At 34.8% G+C, this 10,650-nt stretch overlaps 1 long non-coding RNA gene across 1 annotated transcript; it reads right to left on the bottom strand.

The window, feature by feature from the left end:
* Positions 1-8,332: 8,332 nt before the first annotated feature.
* LOC308631917 lies at positions 8,333-10,063 on the bottom strand. Its single transcript, XR_014018386.1, has 3 exons — positions 9,954-10,063; positions 8,540-8,617; positions 8,333-8,418 (listed from the first exon to the last, which is right to left on the bottom strand). It is a non-coding gene; the product is annotated as an uncharacterized lncRNA (long non-coding RNA).
* Between the last annotated feature and the right edge of the window lie 587 nt (positions 10,064-10,650).

Below are 10,650 nucleotides of genomic sequence, written 5' to 3'. Positions count from 1 at the left end.
TATTATTACCCTAGGTATATGTCTGATTGCATAAATGGTGATACTGCATCATGTACAACTAGAGAAATAAAAAGTTGTGCTCCATTTGTGTACAATGAAACAAAATGCATTCTGCTGTCATGTATTAACTAATTATAAAGAAAAATCCTGCAAAAGAATAAATTTATATTTAAAATACAGAACTAAAAAAAGTTGGTGATAAAATGACAGATATGACAAACAGGCAAAAAAAAAAGAATATGGATAATTAATGTCATAGTGGAAAGATAACCAACTGAGACATAGAAAAAAAAAGATGTAGCTTAAGAAAGTTGCCTGATTAAAAAAATAAGTATAAAATACACAAATTTGTAGAGTTTTATTTCCCAAGATAAACTGATGTATATTGCCCTGGAGATATATTCTGATAATATTACTGGAGTCCAAAGGTAAAGAAAAAATTCCAATGGAATATAAACCAAAGTTTTAAAAGTCTTATCCATTTAAAAGGCAGAAAATATAGACTAGCTTCAAAACTCTCCACAGCTGCATTCAAAATTAGAAGACAGGGAACTACTATGTACATTGTTCATATTTTCTTTTCAGCCACAGCTGTCATGCGAGTTCAAAGTCAGTTGATAAATATTTTTAAGCAATAAGGATTTAGGTAATTAAGTCTCAATGAAAAGAAAAACTAAAAAACTTATGTTCAACCAACCAAGAGACAAATGGGAAATTAGTCAAACGTCATGTGATGAACATAGAATTCATTTTTAAAGGAACACAGAAAATAAACATCTGTGTAAAGCCAGTGAACATTACATTCAGCATCCTTCCCCTCACATGCACCTTCTGTGGTCTCATTTGTGAGTTTTGAAGGTCCAGGGATTCCAAATACTGTGTATACACATTCGTGTATTTTAAGTTTGTTAGCAAACTATGTAAGTATTATGGGTTAGCACTTCACCTCTACTTCAGCTTTGATTCTGGCTTCTTTCTCCTTTGGTTGGAAAAGCCACAATACTTTTTGGGAATGAATTAAATAGAAATTTATTTGGGGACATTTTAAGATGAAATTTAATGTGATACATTCATGTGATTGCTCATTTCCTCTAGACTGTGGGGGAAATGTTGAATTACTCTCTCTCTCACTCTAGGCAGTGTCAAGCTACAATTTTAAGCTAGGAAAACCAAAGTTCATGACAGTGTGAAAGATGAAGCACCAGAAGTGTGTGGGTAGCAAAAGAAAACAAGTTTGAGTGGGAAGGAACATAGATGCTAGTCCCTGGAACATCCTCAAAGTTATCACACACACTATCAAACAACAAATCGCAAATGCATGTTTTCTCACATCACAGATATGTTCAATAGAAAGCATAGATAATTAAAAATGCATGATATTCTTTTTTAACAGTTTTGATAGGAATCATATGAAATGTAAATCACTTCTATGTACAGTCTAATCTATATCAGTGCCACAGTTGTGAATAGGTCTCTGTGGGCAGTCACCTCAGATTGAATCTTAGTGTCCATGGTGACACATCTTGCCCCTGTATCTGAACAGACCAAATAAAATGAATGGGAAACAGCCTCCAATGTAACAAATATAAGTGACAAAGGGATTAATAAGTTTTTTTTAATTTAAAACAGAGTTTAATCAGAAAACAAGAAAATGTGAAATGCTATGAAACCTTATAGCATGTTCTGAAATACATTCAGGTAAAGGTAATGCAAAAGTTGATAAGTATCTCATAAATTTACATAACAAGTTATAAGTTTATAATCAATAGCAAATTATGAAGCTGCCAAGAAACTTTTCTAGCCAGAAAATAATGCATTGACAACTCTAGAAAACATATGGACAGATATTTTTGCTTGAGTTACGGAAAATATTATAAAATCATTGTTATATGAAAAAAGTGATCAAATAATATGAAGACAAATAACAATAGAAGGCAAAAGTGTTATGGAGGTCTATTTTTTACTGTTAATGGCGATATAAAGTTTCCCTAGTGTGATGTTTAATGTGGAGTGTTGAATTGACTGGATTAAGGAATGTCTAAAAACCTGGAAGGCATTTTCTCTGGAGTATCTGTGAGAGTGCTTTCACAGGACACTGGCATGTGACTTGCTTGGTGCAATGAGTGGGGAACTGGATGGAACAAAAGCAAAGGAAGAGTGAATTGACATCTCTCTTCTGGAGCTGTGATATCTTCTTTCCCTCCTGATTTGTATGTCAGAACTCCAGGCTCTCCAAAATTTAGATGACAGGACTTACACCAGCACCTTGCCCTGCCATTGTATCCTCAGGCCTTTGGTCTCAGGACAAGGGTTATACCTTTAGCTTCTCTCTGTCTGGCGCAGCCTGAGACATACTATGAGCATCCCAGGGTTTCCAATTTGCAGATGAATTATCATGGGGATTCTCAGTTTCCATAACCATGTGAGCCAAACTGTTTCTTCTCATATAGCTATTTATGAGATAGATATATATGCATATACTATCAGTTTCTGGATAATCCTGTCTAATATATCTAGATTTTGATATATTCATATATAATTTGTTCTGACATTTCTATTTGTGATTTTTTCAGTAAAAATATAATAATTTTAATCTATATTTTTCAATCATAGTTTTGCATTATTATAATTAATGAGGCAAAAATTATTTATGCTCTGAGCTCCACTGAACCGAGTTTTGCCCCTGGGTTCAAGAAAACAAAATCTTATATAATACAAATCATGACAATGTGGAAATAAACATATGGTCAGAGTCTGTGAAAATTGGCTGACTCCCCTGTTACTTTTGATAGGTGAGAGTCAATAATTTTTTTTAAAAAACTGATAACTAATTATGCTATTGACAGTTACAAATATAGCAACTAAAATGTCTAATTAAAATTTATGATTAAAAAGTATCAATAAAGGAAGAAAGAAAAAAACATAAGGATGAATAACAATGGCTTATATTTCTCTATTTCATGGTTTAGGGTCTCAGTAGTTATTAATGTAATCAGGGAAAAAAGAAAGACATAGAGACATAAGAATATTTTCTAAGGGCACATTTAAAATTCTTCAAATTATTTTCATATGTATTCATAAACTTCATGAAATTTATGACAATACTCATTTTGGAAGATGGGGAAAAGAATGCAAGATATTTACTAATTCATTGTAATTCACATTATGGTGCTAATAAACACTCCTTAGGGAAAAGAGAAATTAAAGCTATAAATGAGAGAAATAAAACAGATTGAAAATTAACAAATGCCAAACAAATAAGAGAAAGTGCACTTAATATAGAGACATTTATGTATAAACACTGAAAACTGAACGTGTAACAAAAATTTAAATTTTGAAGGAACATCCATTCCATGGAGTTCCTTAGAGAATAAAATATAAATTTAATTCCTTGGTATCATTTTTTTTCTTAATTTAATTATTAAAACTTAGTTTTTACAAACAATGCAAGGTGCATTCTTTCCAAATTTATATGATGGATCTGGTAAAAATGATCTCTAAGTGGACTACACTTTGCATTACTCTTGATAAATGGGAACTTGTGGAAATCCCCCCATCCAATAAGAATGGGTAATTGTTTATATATTTTGTGTGTGTATATAAAGAAGAATTCCTTTATAAATAGGGATGTTTTCTTATCCAGTCTTCTCACAGCAAAAGAAATTGGATTCTGTTTACAGTTAGAAAATAGTCAATTTCAGATATTTGACAACCTATCTATTGAGCAAGGCAGATTGAGCCCTCACCCTGTTAGGGAGGTCTGTTCAAGGACTGAATGAATGACCATTTTGGAACCAGAGTTAGCCAATACTAATAGATCCGTAACAATCACTGGGCAGAAGTAGAAGGATGCATAGATGATTGTTTTTATCCCCTCATCTGCGCCTCAAAAAGCACTGATTGCATCCATGACTTACCCACATGGTGACTATCCTATCACAACAACTTTGAAAAATCCACATCAAAGTCAATGCAAACAGACAGAAAAATTCACCTTCAAAACTCTTGAACTAAATCACAATCTGCAGGGTGATGTGTGGGAGCAGTCGTCTATTTATTTCCAATTACTTGAGAATAGCAAGAAAAATTTGCTTCCAATATTCTTGCACCCCAGCTGGTCTTCAGCTTTCTGGGATGTGACATTCAGGGTCATTAAAGATAGAAGCTGTTGTTTTCCAGGAGGAACTGACTAAATGCTTCATCGTGCGGGGTGCTGGTGGCTCAGCTGCTTCTTGCTCGGGTTGTACTTCAATTTTTCTTCTCATATTAGACTCTGGTCTCCCCTTTTCCCATTCTCCTGAGTAATGTACAACTCTGAATGATGTGTGTAATGGGAAACTGATGTTATGTTTGTACTTTATTGACACAGCTGCCCCCCCAAAAGGGCTTAGCCTACAACTCTAAGTAGTGTAATTTATTGTTCACTCTCTTCCACTTACCCACATATAATGGTAAATGAGAGAAAGAGTGATGAATTGTAATTTCAACTATTTCCCTGAACACTTAAGAAGAATCCAAAACCCAATCATTAAACTTCAAGTACACAGTTCTTTCTCCTAGATGTTCAGGCTCTGAGATTTGTGGTCCATTGTAACACAATTATCCACTGGATTTGGGGGTTCTCTTCACCCAATAGCAGAAACACATGAGGTTCACATTCGCCAAGAGCCAGAGGCTGCCCCTAAGTAGATCCCCATCTCCTTTACTAAGGAAATGTACTAGTGTTTTGCTCCATCCCCTTAAAATATGAACTTCCAAATACCCCATCCTATAGTATTCCCTGGTGATAGTGAAACTTTTGGAAAGTAAATTTTTTCAGTCATGTGTTACAGAACATTTACTTCTTATGCTTACGGCTTGCAGGTATGTATTACGGTGGTGTGTATTAACTAGCTCATACCCACCAGCATCCCTGTTACAAGAAAAACAAATTTCTGTTTTCCAGTTAATAATATTTTGAATGAAAAATGGTTTGTTTATGTAGTTAAATATTTGTATTGGAAAAGATAACTTACTGACTTCATTAAAATAAGTGTATTGCAACAATCAACCTTGGTAATCAAAAGTCTAAGTTCAAGCATTGTTTCATGTATTGCCAGAGATTAAAACAAACAAACAAAAATTATTGCCTCCATGTGTATGTCTAATGGGTGGTTGTTCAAGAAATTGTAATGAGACAAAAACTATCAATCAAATACAACAGTATTCTTATAGTTTAATATATACTAAGTTAAAATTCTGCTGGGTATTAGTAGACAGTATCTATTTGATGTAAGAGTCTGTGTATGGGGGTTGTGTGCTTATGTACTTTGTTTATAAACAAATACATCTACACAATAATTTGTATTTTTATAAATTTTGAAGTAGTAAAATGAAAACACAGTAAGTTTTGAAACAAAACAAAACAAAAAAATTTTACCTGAAAAATCCTGCTTGGAAATGAAATATGTAAAGTATAACATACTACACATAAGCATATTAATTGCTACTAATTGCTGCTTTTATTGTGTTTGTCATCATAATTATTAGGGCATAGTAAGTGATCATTTTCTAATGGAACAGTGGATCATTTCTTTATGTAGTTTTCCCAAGTTTTAAATTGTTTGACATTATAATGATACACTTTACAATATGAGTTTGTGGTTCCTGTGCAGTTTCTCAAATCTGGAGTTAGAGAAATGAAATTTTGGGGTGCAATATAATCTTCACTGAACTATCTTGGTTGTTTTCCAGTAGCTCTTTTTCCTGGTAAATACAGGCTAAAATTGTGATACATTCCCAGATATATGATGTGTAGGAATCATCAATGTACTGTCAGGGTAGAATTTAGTCTACTTTTATTAAACAAAATTATCTGATTATTTTTAATGAAAATTTCATTTTTAAAATATATAATAAAACCACAAATTCCTCTAATAAATTCATGTAGTCAATGAATACTTTATATATATATATGTGTGTGTGTGTGTGTGTAATGCATATATATATATACATATATGTGTGTGTATATATATATATATATATATATATATATATATATATATATCACTATATATGTATATGTGTGTGTGTTTGGGGGGGGTACCAGGGGTAAACTCAGGAACACTCAATCACTGAGTCAAATCCCCAGCCACATTTTGTATTTTATTTAGAGACAGAGTCTCACTGAGTTGCTTAGCACCTTGGCTTTTGCTGAAGCTGCCTTTGAACTTGAGATCCTCCTGCCTCAGCCTTCAGAGCATCTGAGATTACAGGTGTGTGCCACTGCACCTGGCATATATATATACTCTGTGCCAGGCACTGCAATGCCACTGCTAACATGGCTCTGAACAGAGAGACACAGTCTGCCTCCCTGATACATTAAGTTCAGTGAAGACACAGTACTCAAATAAATATTTAAATGCTAATCATTACAAGTACTACTAAGGCAGAAAGAGATAAGGCAAACTGGATGATTGGTGCAGTTAGAGCCAGAGAGGGGATTGATTAAAATAGGGTAATGTGAGAAATATAAGAAATTAGGAATAAAGAGTTACGTAAGAAGGGAAAATCATCAGGGATGGAAGCCCTGAGTCAGGCAAGGTATGGAGTACTCAGGATTATCCCAGAAAGGTAAAGAGAAACTGCATTCATGAAAGCACATGGAAGACTTTCAGTGTTGTATTTGGAAAAATGAAAATACCTGGGGACTACTAAGGAAACTTGCCTTAACTGAACAGTGTAGAGATGGAAGTTGAGGCGGGATGAGGGGAAGCTGTGTTAGCTGGGAAGTAGCGTGTGGTAGGAGTACAGGTAGGACCTAGTGACTGCATTTCCATCAAGGAAAAACCTATATATTTATCTAGACTAACATGCCAGTCTTACCTCTGATTTTCTGGTGGAGGCGGTAGAAAAGTGTCAGCTTCAGTTGAGACCTAATTCATTTAGCACAGTAATAACAGATTTTATTTTAGAGTGAATATGGAGAATGATGAGAAAACACTTCAATACTATTTCTTAGGATTTATTGATAAAGTGATGTGTACTGAGATGGAGGTTACTAGAGGAACACAACCAAATATGCAGCCAGTTTAAAATTTGCTTTTGGCAATTCTGTTTAGTTTGTGATGCATCTGAGCTCTCCTAATAGTGCTGGGGAGTCCAATCCGTTCCTTGTGAAGTTCAGCAACAGGAAGTTTAGGGCTCTTATAGAGCACCCTGGACCTCAACTATGACCCAGATTGTCTTATGAACATATATGTCTTCTCTCATCCTTATCATCATATCATGATCACTAGATGGCCGTCCTTGTCCAATTTCATATCCACATTCCAATTGGGAAGGAAAAGAAAAATGTGCAGAAAGAAACTGCCACACATGTAGCAGGAAATCTCAACTTTTCCAGAAATCTTGTTTAATCTCCTAAGTCCCAAGGGAATATGAGTAACAGCTTTAAAAAAGTCTAGTTAAATTGTCTTAAACATTCTTATTAATTATTTATTTCTTTCTTCTTGTTAAAAAAAAGAAGTAGGGCTGGGGATGTGGCTCAAGCGGTAGCGCGCTCGCCTCGCATGCGTGCGGCCCGGGTTCGATCCTCAGCACCACATACCAACAAAGATGTTGTGTCCGCCGAGAACTAAAAATAAATAAATAAATAAACAAATATTAAAAATTATCTCTCTCTCTCTCTCTCTCTCTCTCTCCCCTCTCACTCTCTCTTTTAAAAAAAAAAGAAGTAGAAGAAGAAAAGAAAAAAGTAATAAAGAGAGAGAATTGGGCATTAGAATGGGCCAGTATGTCCAGATACATATTATCTTGAAGGACATAACTCTTTCATGTATGCTGGAAATTAGGTCAAGTGAGTGTTATCTGTAGAAAGCTGCTTTCTTGCATACATGCCAAGTTCCTAGGGTTGTTGGTTATATAGGGACACAAAGCAAGCTAGCTGGTGACCGTTTCTGTACCCTAGCTTATAAACTTCTTTCCCTGTGGTAACTGGCATGGATCAGAACACTGTGGGGAGGGAAGTGCTTGTCCAGCAGGCTGTCACTGGATAAAACATCATGAGAGAATGGACGTGCTATTTCTGGTGGAGTCACTGAATGAATTGAAGGTGCACCTGTCCAGCCCATCACCATTAGATCTTCCAACTCAGCGTTTCTCATTAAATCTTATATCTCACATCCCATTCCCAGGTGTCTTCTTTGATCTCTGAGCATCCTACTCCACTGCCATGGTGCAAACTGTGGATGTACGAATTCTATCCCATGGGAGAAAGGAACCCTATCTTTTCCTGCCATGTACTTTCTTAGTCCCTAAAACTTGAGGAGTCATCCAACAATCACCTGTGGAATATATGAGCAATAAGGAGATTGCTTGCTGAGGTTTGTTTTGTCATTCTTTCTTACTTCCAAGAAGAAATCATGCAAGAAGAGTGAACTGAAATGAAAGTATAATGTAGGAAGGCACATTAAAACTCTGATAAAATTTTTGGATTTTAATGTGGAATTTTTTTAAATTAATGAAGGATTTACATTTGCACAGGTATGATTGTACTTACTGTTTAAAAGGATGCTTTTTAACAAGATGTAGTTTTGGAGGTGAAGAGCCAGATTGGAAGTCAAGAACTCAAGATTTACTACAGAAGACATAAATTCTTGGATGAAGAGGATATTGGGAATGTGGAATTCCCATATTCTTTATTAAGGTCCGACTGAATTATTTATAAATAACATTGTTTTTCAGTGTTGCTTTTCTTATCCATATGATCTGCTTGTCTTTTCTCCTCAGACTTTTAAATGAAATAGCATAAAATAAGGAAAAATAAGGAAGCACTGCTGATTCACACCCAAGTTCACATACATAAAACCTGGCTGAATTGGGATTTAAATTCAGATTTCTCTACCTTGAATACTCAGGAGCTCATCCTATCTTCTGGTAGTCAGCAATGTGAAATTACAACTTTTGTTTTCCTTGCAGCCTGGTATAGGCACTAAGAGTCTTCCTTTCTAAGGGAACCTATCTTCATTCAGTTCTTGTCCTCTATTCCTTCCTCACTGTGTGAATGTGGGCAATTATTTACCGACCATTCATTGCTTTTATTTCCAGCTTGGCAAAATCATTATACCTAATTCATACAGTTGACACAAAGATTAAATGAGTGAGTATTTGTAAAACTTTTCTTCACAGCATAACACATAAATAGAATGATATAGTTTATTTATTAAATAATATCAGATTTTCCCTTTGCTCTGTGAAATTTGTGCCTCATCCTATCAGATATTTTATTTTCAGATAAAGATGTAAAATTGATCTTTCATTTGATTTTATCATCTCATTTGGTTTTCCTTTCAAATTTGACTTCAATTTCTTAATCTACTTAATAGTTTTCTAATACACAAAATATTCAGTGCTTGTCTACAAATTTGCTGCTATTGTGAAAGGTTGACAATCATGCTTTCTTTTCATTTAATTGTTCATGTAATAGAGAAGAAATTTTTTTTACATTGAATGATTTCAATATGCAGCTAACATGCATATAACTAATACTTTGCTTTACTCCTTATGTTGGTAGACGTAGTGTCATTTTTTTTCCTCAGAAATTTTTTCTCAAAACAAGATCCAGAGAGAAAATAAGAACCATAAGAGAAACAAACATGTTTCATGGCTTCGGTTTTACTTGTAACAAACAGAAAAAGAAGTCATCCCTTCTCTGGCTGAAATAGTTTTAGCTGAGCGCTGAAAATAGCAGTTTACGTGGACTATTGCCACTGTTGAAAAGTCCATTGTTTTGCCCTCTTGTGCCAGGAACAATGTGTTTGCTAAACCACTCTCACTATAAGTAAACACTACACAAGACTACCTGAGGCAAGCCTGGAGGCATAGGGATGGATATAAAAACCAGGCAATCTGTCTAGCACTGAATTTCAACACTCTCAGCTTCATTGCTTATAACTTAGGATTTCATTACTTACTTGGATCCTATACGGGACCGACCATTGGCCTTCAATCATCTCCAAAGCTAAAGTGTCCAAGAAAATGGTAAGTTTCTCCAAAGCCCCAGAGGATCCTTACTCCCAAGTAGTGTCTATCTGCAGTTAGGAGAATGTTGGGTACATGACTGAGACTTCTATAAATAGCTTCTTACAATTATGGTCTCCAATCATTCTCTTTACTTGTTGGCATCTATTGGTGCCTTTTCATCTTGGATTATGTCTCCATGGTGACACATGCAAACTGCAACACTACAAAGAAATTCAAACCTTACTAAATCCACAGAGAAGGAAGATGGAGAAAAAGAAATAGACGCAAAACAGGAGAAAAGAAAAGATTTATTATTTTATATCCATAACACTGTTTAATTCCAAATATGTGGGTCTCTTCCATCTCAAACACTTCTCAGTTCTCTGATCTCTAACTAGATGTTAGAAGTCAATTATGTTCTAACACCAACTACCTAAAACTAACTAGTGAAGGACTCAGTCCCCACAAAACTATTCCTTTTTTATATGCCAAGTCCCATATCTAGACTTCAGGTGCTTCTGATCAACTGGCTTTAAATCAGGGGTTCCTTACCCTCTTCCACAGGTTTTCTAGAATACCTGACATGACTCAGAAAAACATACAACCTATACTTACTGGTTATTTATAAAGGATACAACTCAGGAATGG

Source organism: Spermophilus citellus, assembly GCF_964194105.1.
Source record: "Spermophilus citellus genome assembly, chromosome: 12".
Taxonomy (NCBI): Eukaryota; Metazoa; Chordata; class Mammalia; order Rodentia; family Sciuridae; genus Spermophilus; species Spermophilus citellus.
This window is presented reverse-complemented; position numbering and strand designations above follow the sequence as displayed.